The sequence below is a fragment of the Octodon degus genome, unplaced genomic scaffold, assembly GCF_000260255.1.
Source record: "Octodon degus isolate 3935 unplaced genomic scaffold, OctDeg1.0 scaffold00080, whole genome shotgun sequence".
Lineage (NCBI taxonomy): Eukaryota > Metazoa > Chordata > Mammalia > Rodentia > Octodontidae > Octodon > Octodon degus.
Genome location: NW_004524656.1, coordinates 6032854 through 6048141, shown reverse-complemented (window position 1 = coordinate 6048141; position 15288 = coordinate 6032854). Strand labels below are relative to the sequence as shown.

At 40.4% G+C, this 15288-nt stretch overlaps 1 protein-coding gene and 1 pseudogene across 2 annotated transcripts in view; one reads left to right on the top strand and one right to left on the bottom strand.

The window, feature by feature from the left end:
- The window catches only part of Cbl (Cbl proto-oncogene), an 84305-nt gene that overhangs the window by 41604 nt on the left and 27413 nt on the right, over positions 1 to 15288 (top strand). The gene's annotated exons all lie outside the window — the stretch shown is intronic.
- On the bottom strand, positions 3416 to 3787 carry LOC105742883 (annotated as a pseudogene).

Below are 15288 nucleotides of genomic sequence, written 5' to 3'. Positions count from 1 at the left end.
TAAATAAATAAATGTAATAAAAAAAATACATGTGGAAAGATTTCAATGTTGGTATACTGGAAGACTTAGTATTATTATAGCAATTCCTCCTAAACTGATCTACAGATTCAGTGCAGAAATTTGCTCTGCCTTTTGCAGAAATTGACAAGCTATACAGAAATGCAAGACTCAGAATAGGCTAAAATAATCTTGAGAACAAAAGTGGGGTTCATGCATCTTCATTTTGAAGCCTTACTACTGTAATAGTGTCAGTATAGATATGTATATTAAAGAAGTAAAATTGAGAATCCAGTAAACCTTACATCTGTGCCAGTCAAACCACCACATCTACCCTGGTGATTCAACACAAGGCCAGGTGCTTGCCAGGCAGTGTCTTAGCCCTGGGCTGCATCCCCCAAACTGTCAGCTTACTTTTGACAAAGACAGGTCCATTTCCTGCTGAAAGGGATAAAGGACAGGCTTTTCACTAAATGGTGCAAACACAAAGGGATAGCCACACGCAGAAGAAGCAAGTTGGATCTTATGCTGCATTAAACAAAATTAACTCAAAGACCTAAATTTAAGAGCTAAAATAAAATGTCAGAAAACCATAACTTAAAGATCTCTACCTTGGGGCCAGGGAGATGATTCAGTAGAATAAGCGCTTGCCTGGCAAGTGCAAGGGCCTGAGTTCAGTCTCTGGTTCTGCCAATAAATAAATAAATAATTAAATAATCTGTACCTTCAATTTTTAGCTTTAAAGCATGATACCAAAACATAGGCCAGAAAAGAAAAATATAAATTGAACTTCATCCAAATCAATTTTTTTTTTTTTTTTTTTGTATTGAAGGACACTATTAAGGGAGTGAAAGAGCCTAGTGTGGTATTATATATCTGTAGTCTCAGCTGCCCAGGAAGCTGAAACGGAGGATTATAGGTTCAAGGCTAGCAAGGCCCCATATCAGAAAGGCATGGGAATACATACAGTTCAGTGGAAAGTGTCTCTGGGTTTGATCTCTAGCACCAAAGAAATAAAAGGACACCCCACAAAATGGAAAAGTGTTTGCAAAGCATGTTTCTGATAAGGGATTCATAGCCAGAATCCAATATAGAAAATACTTCTATAGCAGCAAAACAGATCAGTTTAAAAATGGTCAAAGAGGGGTGGGGAGACAGCTCAGCAATCTAAGTGCCTGCTTGGTAAGCGCCCAAGTTCAATCCCTGGCTTTGCCAGAAAAGAAAGGAGGTCAAAGGAACTGGTCCTGATGACATATGCCTGTAACCCTAGAATTTGGAGGCTGCTGGGCTACACAGCTGAGTTCAAGGCCAGTCTGAATTACATAGCATAGTAGACCCTGTTTCAAAAGGGGCGGGGGAGCGCCGGGAGATAGTTCACTGCATAAGCACCAGCCTGGCAAGTGCAAGGTTCCAAGTTTGATAATGGGTGCCACATGCCATGCGGCCCTGGATCCCTGGGTGTGGGGCTGTGTGCCTGTAATCCCAGTACTGGGGAGGCTAAGACAGGAGGATTACTATGAGGCCAAACTGCATAGCAAGATCCTGTACCAAACAATTAAAAAAAAAGGAAAAAGTTGGACTGTGGTGGTACATATTTGTGATCCCATCCCTCAGGAGGCTGAGGCAGGAGGGTTGTGAGTACAAGGGCTACATAGTAAGAACTTGTCCCTGCTCCTTGAAAAGTTGAAGGCAAAGTAGATAAGTTTTCTAGTTGGCTAATAAGCTCATGAAAAAGATGCTCAACATCAGTAATAAATACTAGGGACATGCAAGTCAAAATCATTATATCACCGTATGCCCATTAGAATGGATATTACCAAAAAGAAAAAGAATGGAAACCAGTATTGGTGAGGATAGACACTGGACACTCTTGCCTTACTAACGGGTGGTGATACACCCACTGTGGAAAACAGTTCATTTCCTCAAAAGGTTGAACAGGGAATTAGTCATTCTTCTCCCAGGTGTGTACCCCAGTGAATCAAAAGTAGAGACTTGAATAGTGTACTCAGGTACATTACGTCAAGTACAGTCATTAAAAAAAAGTAATGGACTTTAAATTTTTTTTTTTTTTTTTTTTTAGGAAAAGGGCTACAGGGTGTTCAGGACTCACTACTAGATTGGACTCATAGTGATCCCCCCCTGTTTACAGCCTCCCAAGAGCTGGGATTACAGGCTTGCGCCACCACACTCAATCTCAATTGTTGTCTCAGCGCGCCCCAGGGGCAGGCTGGGAGATCAAACCCTCAGCCCCTGCGCCTTGCAGGCACTTTAATGGACAGGGCTATTTGGCTGTCCCAAGGACTTTCATTTTAACTTATTTGGGGAGGGGGGTATTTTAGGGAGGGTATTTTTTCCTTTGTGACGCTAGGGATCAAATCTTGGGACTTGGGTGGGCTAGGCAAGTACTCTATCACTGAACTGTATTTCTACCCTTTGTCTTTTTTTTTTTTTAATTCCATCTTCATGAGTTTATTCCATCTTCATGATTATAGACATAGGGTGGCCAACCAAGGCAAATAAAGCAAGCACCTTTCCCCTCCACTTAATCAGATGCAGCAGTTGTGATAAGCAGATTGACTGAATTCACTAAGTTGGGTCAAAAGCTGGCAACACCACATTTCTGTAATAGGTGGTTCTTCCATAGGCACACTGCAAATAGCCGATTCCTCAGCTACACTGATGCCTGAAATGGTCTTTGTGTCAACATTCTTGATGCTTTCATGTCCTGGACACCTGGAGGCAGGAAATGTTAAAAGCTGTCTGTCTCTGTCTTCGAGACGGGGTCTCGCCATGCAGTTCAGGTTGGCCTTGAGCTCACTTTGTGGCCTAGGCTGGTCTTGAACTCAAAGCTGTGCTCTGAGTTCTGGGATTACAGGTGTGCACCACCACACCCAGCTTATCTTCTTTGCTAATCCAGATCACCCGAAAACTTACATTACTATATAAAAATAAAACTGTGCTCCCACGCATTGATTAAAAGTGTTGTGCCTGATCCCTTTTTTAAAGAGTTTTTACTCCCTGAGAGAAAAAGACATCCTAACCAAATGCTTTTGCAATGACCCCAGTACAGTATAATGTCTTTTTTGCAGCAAGATCAAGGTATCAGGCAAACCTGATCATCTTGATTAGTTTATCATTATTTACATAGAAGATATATTTAACGCTAATTCTAGGCCATGTATAGCAATCATAATCTTGAGAAACTGTTCCATTGTAGCTCACTGAATTCCTGCAAGATGCCAGAACAAGGGAGAAATCATCTGAAGCAGTGATAATTCATCATTTATAAATGAGGAAAACATCAAGAAGGAAGAAAAACTCCTCCCTCCTAAATTCATCAGTCTTGTGGCTATTTTCAGGGTCTTGGTTGACAAAATCCAGAGTCCTCAATTTCCTGAAGAGGAATCCATTTTCAAGATCAAGAAGAATTTTCGGGCTTTTCTTTGCTATGGCCCATGAACTCCAGCCCTTCAGTAGGAATCTCTTTCTCCTTTATTGCTTTCTGAACACACTGCTGGTAGCGCCTGAAGAGATCAGTACACAGGTCCCCAGAGCCGTCCCCCTTGAGAAATCTCTCGGCAAACCAGCGATTGAAGCACTGATCGTACTCGCGCTTCCTATCCGTGCAAGCCTCTCCAACGCTGTTTGTCTTTTGTAATTTTATGTTTTTATTTTAATTTTTTGAGGCAGGGTCTTGCTATGTAATCTAGGCTGATCTTGAACTCAAACTCATGGTAATCCTCCTGCCTCAGCCTCCAAGTGCTGGGCTTACAGGTGTGCGCCACCACATTTGGCTCAAAGATCTTTTGTTTCTCGTTTTCTTCGCCCCCTCCTTTTCAAGGATATTCCTTTTGTCCTTTTTTTTTTTTTTTTTTTTTTTTTTTTTTTTTTTTTTTTTTTTTTGTATTTTAAGGAAGGGTCTACAGGGTGTTCAGGGTCTCACTACTAGATCAGATTCATAGTGATCCTCCTGTTTACAGCCTCCCAAGAGCTGGGATTGCAGGTACCTGCCACCATGCCCAGTCTCAATTGCATCTCAGTGTGCCCCCGGGGGCAGGGCTGGCACAGCAGGCCAGGGGATCGAACCCCTTTGCCCATTTTTGTCTTTTTGAGACAGGGTCTCACTATGCAGTTCAGGCTGGCCTTCAGCTTACTTTATGGCCCAGGCTGGTCTGGAACTCAAAATGATCCCCCTGCCTTGATCTCCCAAGTGCTGGGATTACAGGTATGCACCACCACTCCTGGTTCAAAGGTATTTTTATGTACAAGTACTATTTTGCTTTTTCTGGAAGTCATGGTGAAGAATAGAGTATTGACTGTGCACTTTGGTATCATTGTCTTGATTTGAGCTCAGCACCGCAAGTCTTGCCCACCATTGCCTATGTATCATCTGTGTACCTATTAACACAGTGGAGAAGACAAATCATGATGTTATAGTATTATAGTAGAAGTAATAAATTTTAACATTGTAGACTTCCTCAAGGGGGGAAAGAAAGTGACTAAGGCTGCTGTTACATGGGGCAGTTCCTTCTAGTCTCTGTAAAGAGTTCTCTCAGACAGGACATGGCGGCACACTTCTGTAATCCTAGCACTCTGGAGGCTGAGGCAGGAGGATCCTTTTGAGTTTGAAACCAGCCTGGGCTATAAAGTAGGTTCAAAGCCAGCCTAAACTACATAGAGAAGTCCTATCTCAAAAACAAAAACAAATTTAAAAACAGAAAGAATAATTTCTTCATGATGATTTACTGTTCCTGTATTGCTTGCTGATTCTGGGGAAGAGCAGGGTTCTCTCTCTCTCTCTTTTTTAAAATGGAACCATTGTGCATTTCAAAGAAGAGATTCAGGGCTAGTATTTAGATTGAGTAAGTGTACACAGGCCTGGTGTAGCTGCTTAGATTGCTGTGTTGAGGCTTTCAGTAGCAGCAGTTTCCAGAATAGAATAGGAATGCTCTCTGGGGATTTGGAACAAAATATGAGAGGACCATAATATGTTACCTGTACATTCTTGTCTGAAATAAGAGTATTCAAGGATTGGGGAGCAAGCTCAGTGGCATAAGCACCCACCTGGCAAGTACAAGGTCTTGAGTTCAATCCCCACTAATCCCCTCCCCCGAATTTGTGAAAAAGTTTTCATTATATTTGGAAAATTTTATCTTATTTCTTTTTTGTCCACTCCCTGAGGAGACTCACTTTGAATGAATATTTGACACTTTTGTCCCTCTGCAGTGATACTGTTCATTTTTTTATTTTGGATAGTTTCTCTTACTTTGTCTTAAAGATATTGTTACTTTTCTTCAGTATTTTTACTGAGCTGTCTCCCTGGCTCAGTATTTTAAAAAATTGCTGTCACTGTCATTTTCATTGAAGTTTTTAGTGACCCTTCAAGTTAGATTTGGTTCCTTTTATATTTTCTGCATACATGATATCTACAAATGTTTTTCCTACCCCCCCCCCGCCTTTGGTACCAAGGATCAAACTAAGGACCTTTGGTTTGCCAGGGAGGTGCTTATGCCCCTGATCTGTCTGCCCAACCCTCTCTACACTTTCATACAGGGAATGTAGTTAGAGTAACTATTTTGATATCTTTGCTAACTCTTTCCTCTGTGTAACTCAGGTATTCTATCGATACATTTTATTGTCATCAAGACATACTATCCTGGGCTGGGGAGATGACTCAGTGGAATAAGCGCTTCTCTGGCAAGTGCAAGGGCCTGAGTTCAATCCCCAGTTCCGCACAAAAAAAAAAAAAAAAAAAGAAGACATACTATCCTTCATTGTGTGCTTGATGTTTGGTTGACTGCCAGATAGTGTTAATTTTACTTTGTGCTTAATGCTTTCATAGTCAATCTAAAATTAGGCCATTTCCAAGTTTAAGATGCAGGGCTGGTGAGATGGCTCAGTGGTCTAAAGCACCTACTTAGAACAAGCTAAGCAAAGCACAGGTACCGCAGTTCGATCCCCCAGCACCACATGCCAGCCAGCCCCGCCCCCTGGTAGGCTGAGCTGGCCACACACACACACACACACACACACACACAAATAAATAAAATTAAAAAAAAAACGAGTTTAAGATGCAGATATTTGTCATATGCTTGATCTGGTCTTTTCTACCTTATTAGACATATTAACATAGTTGAACATTCTCCCTGTGTTGAGCACTCACTATATATTTATTGCTGAACACAGTGATACATACAGCCTTTCTCTTTTGTAAGGACACCATATAGTTATGTGTTTGTTGTTGTTTTGTTTTTTGCAAAACCGGGGATTGAACTCAGGCCCTTGCACTTGCCAGGCAAGCACTTACTCTACTGAGCCATCTCCACAGCCCCACACTGTGTAGTTGTGGAAGCTGAGATGCAGACAGTTAGAATGAGTTACTCATGTCTCTGTAGCTAGTAAGTAGTAGGTTCTTTGTTTTGTTTTGTTTTTTAAATTACTCTCCAAAACTGCTATCACTCATTGTATTCTGTCAGTGTTAAAAATGGTGATTACAGTGCTGGCCAGAGAGCTTAGTGGATTAAAGTACCTGCTTAGGCAGAGCAGGTTCCGAGTTTGATCCCCAGATATGCCATGCCGGCCCACGCTTTCACTTGGTCCCTGGGCATGCTCACGCCGCGATTGAGACTGGGATTAGTGGCACGCACCTGTAATCCTAGCGCTTGGGAGGCTGAAAACACGAGGATCACTGAGTCCAATCTGTGTAGTGAGACCATGTAGACCCTGTACTAAATACATTTTTTTAAAAAAGAATGATTACATATTTCATTCCTCATTACAGATGGGGACCATTGGAGACTACACTTCCAGCATCAGATCAAACATTATACATAAACTGAAAGAAATTAAACTTTTTAATAAGCCTGTCTTTCAGTTGTTGTTTTGTTTGTACTGGTAATCAAACTCAGGACCTTGTGCTTGCCAGGCAGGTGCTTGTGCTGCTTTCCCTTCGTTTTTTTTTTTTTTTTTTTTAATGAAAGAGGCTTTTAGGTTTTTTTGTTGTTGTTGTTTTGTTTGCTTTTTGTTTTTGTTTTGTTTTTTGGCGGAACCCAGGATTGAACTCAGGCCCTTACACTTGCCAGGCAAGCACTGATCTATCTCTCCCGACCCCAAGCCTGTCTTTTGAACACAGAATAACAGTGTGGTTTTCTGCAGGATTATTTATTCGCATAACAATAGACTTCAGCTCAAAATATTTCTAGCTAGGAGATAGGCTTGATTATGCAATTGCAAGAAGGAATGTGAAGGTACTGCCTTGTGTCGGCTGCGAAGAAGCAGTGATAGCTTTCATGAAGCTGAGCATTGTAGGAAACAGGCAGTGAAAGGCAAGAGGAATGTGCAGAGCTTTTCTAAGCACTTTGTCCCAGGAGTGGCAAGCAAGACTTGCTCTAAAACCTCAGTGCTTGTGAGGTCTACAACTGCATTTAAATGAGAACATCGTAAAGAATGAGCTCCAAAGCTGGCTATCAGGATGTCTTTCTTGCCAGCCTGTAGTGTACAAAGCCAGCCAGTGCCTGCTGAAGAGAGGCATAGTAGTAGGAAAATGCTAACAGCATTGTGCGCTTCTTTCCTGGCAGCTTGCTTTTTATTTCTTGTTGCTGTGTATTGAACTTAAAATTTCTTCTGAAAATTCAAATCCCGTGTATTAAATTTGTTAAAGAAATGGAGCGGAAAACTTTCTCTTTCCTTGAAGCTTTTACCCTACTCCTTTACATGCAAAGCACTCATTCAGTTTAGGGACTAATAAAACATAGCTAGATTGTTGACATCTAAGTTGAAGTGTTGAGATTTAATATTTCTTAGCCTGTATCATTCTTATTTTTATGTCATTTTACCTGGTTATTTACATTTAGCTACCAGTTAAATATTTTCTCAGCCAAGCATGGTGGTTCAGTCTTGTAATTACAGCAGTTTGGGAAACAGAGGCAGGAGGATCATGTGTTTTAGTCCAGCTTGGGCAATTTAAATAAGACTTGGCCAGATTCTGCCTCAAAAGGAATGAGAAGGTCTTAACTGCAGTAAGGATGATTTAAAAACTACTTACTAGATAATGTCTTCCATTGGCCTTTCTGATCACAGTGACCAAAGTTCTCTTAACATGACCCCTGGTGCAGGGTTCTCTTGGCCAATATGTGACCATTACTTCTTGTATTTCTTTTCATCAGTGGATAAAGGCTTTATAGTCTCCCTTGCTGACCCCAAATAATGAAGGTACTACTTTGTAGCGCATTGTGTAAGCTGTTTCTTCCTGAGTGGCCCACTTACCTATTAGAAAATGTGGCATTGTGAAGGCAGTGTAGAGGAGGTCAGGTACATGACTGTGGAGCTGGATTGTTCAGCTTTGACCCCTCTACTCTTTGCTCTCTATATCGTCTAAATAAGAGAGTCCTTTCTAACTCAGATTTCTCATTTTAAAAAGTTCTCATAGTTTGATTCCACAGTATAACCTATACCAAAACATCACATTATACCCCATAAATATAAACTATTTATTTGTGAATACGCTTTTATGAAAATATTCTCATAGAGGGACCAGGAAGATGGCCCAGTAGAATAAGCACTTGTCTGGCAAGCACAAGGGCCTGAGTTCAATCCCTGGTTCCACACACACACACAAAAAAAAAAATCATAGGATTGTTGTATTGTTATGAGCTGGGCATGTCTGTAATCCTAGCACTCTAGGAGGCTGTCAGGAAAATTTTTTTAAAAATTAACTAATCAACTTAGTACAGGGTCTTGCAATGCAGCTCGGACTCAGAGTGATCCTCCTGGCTCGGCCTCCTCAGCACTGTGATTACAGGTGTGCTACCATGCTTGTTTTGGTGGCAGGCTTGGCCGCCTGGGGCTAACACAGCATGTACCCGAGATCGAACCTAGGTCCTTGTGCTTGCCAGGCAGGTACTTAGACCCCTGAGCGATCTCTCTGACCAGGAAAATCACAAGTTTGAGTCCAGTCTGAGGAACTTAGTGACTTACCAAATTGTCTCAGAATTTAAAAAAGGCTGGAAATGTAGCTTAGTATTATTGCTCAGACTCCTGTATCATTTTTTTTTTAAGTTTCTGTATTACAATAAATATTTAGAAAACAATGCTTGGGGCACAGAAAGCAGGATATAAAATATTTGATTGAAAGAAAATTAGAAAAAAAATATATATATATATACTCTGAAAAAAAAATATATATACACACTGTGGAAAAGAGAAAAATGTTAAAAAGTCATAGCCTCTGAATTACGTAATTAAGATGGTTAAGATTGTAAATTTTGCTTTGTATATTTAACTATTAATTTTTTTAAATGAATGAGTCATAGTTTAAAAGCTATAGAATTTTCTTTATGTAAGTATCCAGTCAGCAAGTATTTTTGAGAGCTTGTTCTTAGACTCTTGGGAGTCCCTGAGGCATTTAGGCTGGAACTCAGGCACAGGATAAACAGGGATTTTCTCTGCGTGTCCTATGTAGAGGGATGTCAGATGAGCCCTGAGACTACACTCCAGGAAGAGGGGCATGCCTCATGCCTCTTAATGAGTATGAGAAGTGAGAAAAAGTGAATAAATGGGGCATAAAGGACTATTGTTCATAGGCAGATGGATTAGGAACATATTGTGAGTTCTGAGATGTATAAGTGGAGCAAGTTTAACTTTTGTGTGTATGATGCTGGGGATTGAATCCAGGGCTTTGCTTTGCTTTGCTTTGCTTTGCTTTGCTTTGCTTTTCTTTTCTTTTCTTTTCTTTTCTTTTCTTTTCTTTTCTTTTCTTTTCTTTTCTTTCTTTCTTTCTTTCTTTCTTTCTTTCTTTTTTTTTTTTTGTAATTTAGGGAAGGGTCTACAGGGTATTCAGGGTTTCACTACTAGATCAGACTCATAGTGATCCGCTCATTTACAGCCTTCCAAGAGCTGAGATTACAGGTGTGTACCAAGGGGGCAGGGCCTGCACAGCAGGTCCGGGGACTGGACTGCTGGCACCTGTGCCTGCTTGCAGGCACTTTAATCTGCTGAGCTATTTGTCTGGCTCTTAATCCAGGGCTTTCTTACTGAGCTGCCCATCCTGAGTTCAGTCTCAGTTCCTCCTTAATTGAACTTTTTAAAGGTGTTTTTTGGGAATTACATGAAGAGTTTCATATAAGAGGCTGGAAGAGATGACACTTGTGTTTAGCCATTGACTTGGAGGGGTATGACGTAATGTTGGAAGCTCAAGTGGGCGGCTGCTTCCCATTTCCTTGGTCAGTTAGGTTAGTGTCCTCCTTATGGGTGGACTTCTGTGAAATAGCTCAGTATTAGTGGCATGTTGTTATGTTGCTTGAGGGCCTTAAGAGTAGGCCCATAAATATAGTAGCAGGTACATTTAATGTGAATTTAGTAAAAGGGACCATTGATATTTTTAGCTTTGTTGGGTGAGAATTTGGTAGGTGATAGTTTTTGTTTCTCTCTCTCTCTTTTTTTTTTTTTTTTTTTAACACTTTCAGGAGATAAAAGTTGAACAGTATTTCCTTGACTTCCTGTGAAGCTCTGTTGAAAGTTCCGTTGTATCTATTTTTAAAGCTGGTTACTATGCACGGAGGATACTGCTTCTGAGTTATAAAGGCCGCCTCAGTGTGTTCTGACTCCACATTCTTTGGGTGACACTGGTGTTTACATGTAAGTTTAAATAGGAAGTTTTAATAAATAGGAAGAACACCAGCTAACACTGAAGCTATATGTAAAGGTACAATACTTGAAAGCATTCAACATGCTTTTCTGTGGTACTTACTAGCTTAAGTAGGTCATTAGAACATACAGCAGCTATATGTCTGCAAAAAGCAGGTTATGTTACAACCTCATTTTGAGAAGTATTTTATGATAGCAAAGTTGTGTGATGTTTTGCACCTGGTTTGTTAGGCATTGTATTAAAATTGTTAAATAATAATGAAGGTATTCCAGTGGAAAAGGGAGGCTGTGGGATTTGATATTGTTAAAGTAGATTTACATCTAAATTATTGGGCATTCACCCCAGTGTTTTGTTAGGAAAATTTTCAGCTATGTAGTTGAAAATATTTCTTAACTATCATGTACTGATACAGTGCTGACTAATTTACTGCTTTTGTCTTATTTATTTTTTTTGTGGCCAGCTCAGCCCTGCCCCCAGGTGCTGGGGATCAAACTACAGTCCCTGTGCTTGACTAAGCAGGTGCTTTAGACCACTGAGCTATCTCGCTGGCCCTATTAAATTACTGCTTTTAAAAGGCAATTTTTTTCTTTATAAAAATCAAGGAAGGGGCTGGGGAGATAGCTCAGTAGAATAAGTGCTTTCCTGGCAAGCATAAGGGTCTGAGTTCAATCCCCAGTTCCCAAAAAAGAAAAAAAAAAAGTAAAAATCAAGGAAATATCTTTGAATCTTTGAAGCGTTTTTACATGAATCTGATTTGAAATGACTGAGATAACTTTTAATATTTTTGTATTATTTCTTCAGAAAAAATACGTTGTGGGATTTAGCAAATGCCCAATGTACATAACAGTGTCTTAGCTTAACAGTAGATTTATCTGCTGGGTTCATACAGTTAACTGTTCATTTAAATTTTGTAAGATATAAATTAATGGGGCTGGTGAGATGGATCAGTGGTCTAAAGCACCTACTTAGAACAAGCTTAGCAAAGCACAGGGACCGCGGTTCAATCCCCCAGCACCACATGCCAGCCAGCCCCGCCCCCTGGTGGGCTGAGCTGGCCACACACACACACACACACACACACACACAAATAAATAAAATTTAAAAAAAAATAAAATAAAACTGTGGTAATACTTTTAAGGGATAAAACTTCTTAATAACAAAAATATACTACTTTCAGTACTTGTCTTAACTATTAGTAAGATACACATTTTAATAGAAAGGGTTAATTTATCCCCTCATACTATGTTCTTTTTCCATTTCCCCATCCTTTGCAAAGAGCTTTATGGCCAAAAAGTTCTTATTAGCTAAAATTACGTGCTAGAAATGTGTACTATTTTATGCCGGAGGTTGGAGGATGCATTCATTGACTTTTAGAGTAAGAATTGGGGTAAAGGGGGAAAAGCTGATACCAGTCATATGGGGAAGTTGTGACAGAAGAGGAAGATGGATGCTATAGAGTAGAATTTGTAGTTGTTTGCATGTTTAGGTTTAAACAAATAACCCTTCTCTTCCAAATGCTATTGCATTTACAAAGATTGACAGTTCCTTTGTGGGTCTTTGCAGAATTGTTCGAAAAGTATTTCCAGGGGCCAGGGAGATGGCTCAGTAGAATAAGCCCTTGCCTGGCAAGTGCAAGGGCCTGAGTTCAACCCTCGGTTCTGCCAAAAAAATAGAAAAATATTTCCGGCCATGTGATAAACTCAAGTGTCTGTCATGCCTCATTGATCTGTTTACATATTAGAACAGATTCTGCTGATTAAATTCTTCCCTATGCACTATTGACACTGAACCATAAGCCTAAGGCTTTGAAATGTTACTGAACAGAATTTCAGTTCAGGTCAGTTACTGAATGCTTTTATACATTGAGTATTTACTTTTGAAGAAGTGTGATGCTTATAGTGCATATCTATGCTTTTATGACAAGTGTGCTGGTTTTGGGGTGGGGGCGGGGTACATCCTGGAGTAGGAAAATGTCGTAAATTGATTTTCAGTAACTATTTCAGTCAGCACTTTGAACTGCTCTTAGGTTCCCAGTACCATTACATCCTTGTGATCAATAACTCCCCCCCTTTTTTTGTGGCTTGCTTTACAGCTTTAAAAAAGCTTTCTGCCCATTATTATTTCTGTGTGTATATTTTGTCTCTGACCCAGCATAGAACTAGATAATCTAGTGGCTTTTCAGTGGAAAATTATTTCAGTGGCCAAAGATACAGACATGGTCTGGGCACTCCAGGACTCACTGTCTTAACTTCAAACTTAGCTTAAAAATCAACTCAGAGGGCTGGTGAGATGGCTCAGTGGTCTAAAGCACCTACTTAGAACAAGCTAAGCAAAGCACAGGGACCGGGGTTCAATCCCCCAGCACCACATGCCAGCCAGCCCTGCCCCCTGGTGGGCTGAGCTGGCCACACACACACATACTAAATAAATAAATAACCCCCCCCCCCAAATAAATCAACTCAGGCCTGCAGGAGCACTCTCCCTGAATAGCAACACTGCTTGGCTTTCTTCTCATTCCTCAAAGCACTTGCCTTCCCTCCAGATACTCATGAGAATGTAGATGCCATAAAATGAGAAATTTTATTTTGATCATTGCTTTTTTCATCCCCAAAGTCTCACACATAGTAGGTATCACATTTCCTGAAGTCATAATGAAGGTTAGAAATTTTGCCAGGTACCCAGAGGAATTTATGTAAATACAAGTCAAATGAATGAAATGTTTGTGAGCACAGGTAAATATAGCACAAGATGGGTTTGGGTGGTATAGGATATATTCAGAAAAAAATGGTGGAGTAGATTTTATTGTGTCTACCTGACTTTTGAAAGAAACCACATTTAAAACAGCTGTAGTGGCACACCTCTATAACCCAGCCCTGGGGAGGCTGAGACTGAGGCAGGAGGAATCTTACATTTGTGGCCAGCTTTGGCTATATCCTGAAATCAAGGCCAGCCTAATGTACATAGCCAAGACCCCGTCTTAGGAGGGAAAAAGGCATTTAACTGAATCTTATTTCAGGCTAAGGAAACATAAGCAGAGGCTGAAATGCACAAAAGCAAAACTGGTGGTAGGTATAAGCTAATGAGACTGGGGGGCCGCTGGAGATGTGGGTCAGTGCTCAGACTTACATTCAATCTCCAGTAACACAAGGTGGCTGCAGGGATGGAGAAAGGAAGAAAAGTAAAAGAAAGGGTGATATATTCAGTTGGCTGGACCATTCTTGTAAACTAAGAAACTGTTTAGGAAGGTAGATTAGATCCAGGTCAGTCTGAAGTCTTAAGATCCAAACTCCATTTGCAGTTTACCCCTACCCCTTTCCCTTTAAAAAGCACTTGACTATAGTAAGATTTAACCTGCATAGGAAGAAACTAAAGAAAGACTAGAATTAAATTATACAGTAGGCAGATGCAGCAGGATTTGCATTGAATAGTATAATTCAAAGATAGGATTGACAACACATTGTCAGCAAATTGATAAATCAGATTCAGAGAACTAGTGGAATGGGAGCAGCCAAGATAGCACTTAAGGTTTTAAAATTGTGGAAAATGGGACATGCTGTCATTAAATAACAGCATGAAGTACTGAACATAAAGAGATCTGAAAGGATTATAAATGGGTGTGGTAGCAGGCAAGCCTGGGTTACAAAGTGAGTTCAAGGCCAACCTGAGCTGTAATGAGATGCTGTCTTCAAAAAGGAAAACAAAAAAAATCTGTCTCTATTAAAGATTTTTAGAGTGTCAGTAATTGATCATGATTTGATTTGACATATTCTAAATCAGTCCATTTATATGACAAGAATATACTTTTTAAAATTTTTAAGTATTTAGTACGGAGTCTAGAAAGTCTCATTACACAGATTGGGCTCCTAGTGATTCTCCTGTTTTCAGCCTCTCAAGTGCTGGGATTACAGGCATGCGCCACCACACCCAGTGCACCTGGGGACAGGGCTGGCATAGCATGCTGCCAGGGACCAGGCCTGGTTAGGCACTTTAGTCCTCTGAGCTGTCTGGCCGGCCCTAAGAAGAGACTTTGCAATATGTAATGCTCATCATAGGAACAAGGGAAAATTAAGTCATTGATATTTGGTTTGGTGTATGCTAGTGTTTGAAGCATCCTGTTCTGTGTGCCAGCATTAAATATAAAGATTATCTGAACACAGTACACACCTAAAATTATATCATCTGTTAAGTTGGTAGCCTGCAGTACCTCTGTAATAATCCCTTAAGTAGAAGTTACCAGGACAAAGCTAACAGTTGTTAAAACAGTGGCAGCACATTGTCTTTTTTTTTTTTTTTTTTTAATGTATTTGGTACAAGGTCTCACTATGCAGTGCAGACTTGTGGTGATCCACCTGCTTTCAGCCTCCCCATTACTGGTATTACAGGCATGTGCCACCATGCCCCACCACACCTGCACTCTGGCCAGCTCAACCCACCCTCAGGGCAGGGCTGGTGTAGCATGTGGTGCCAGGGATCAAACCACATTTTCTGTCCAATAGGAGTCATTGTTTTATCTCCAGGTCTGATTTAATAAAAATATTTGTAAGGTGTGGTCCCTGCACTTGCATAAGTAGGCACTTTAGTCTGCTGAACTATCTCGCTGGCCTGCACATTGTCTTTTTAAAATATTTATTTATTTATTTATTTTT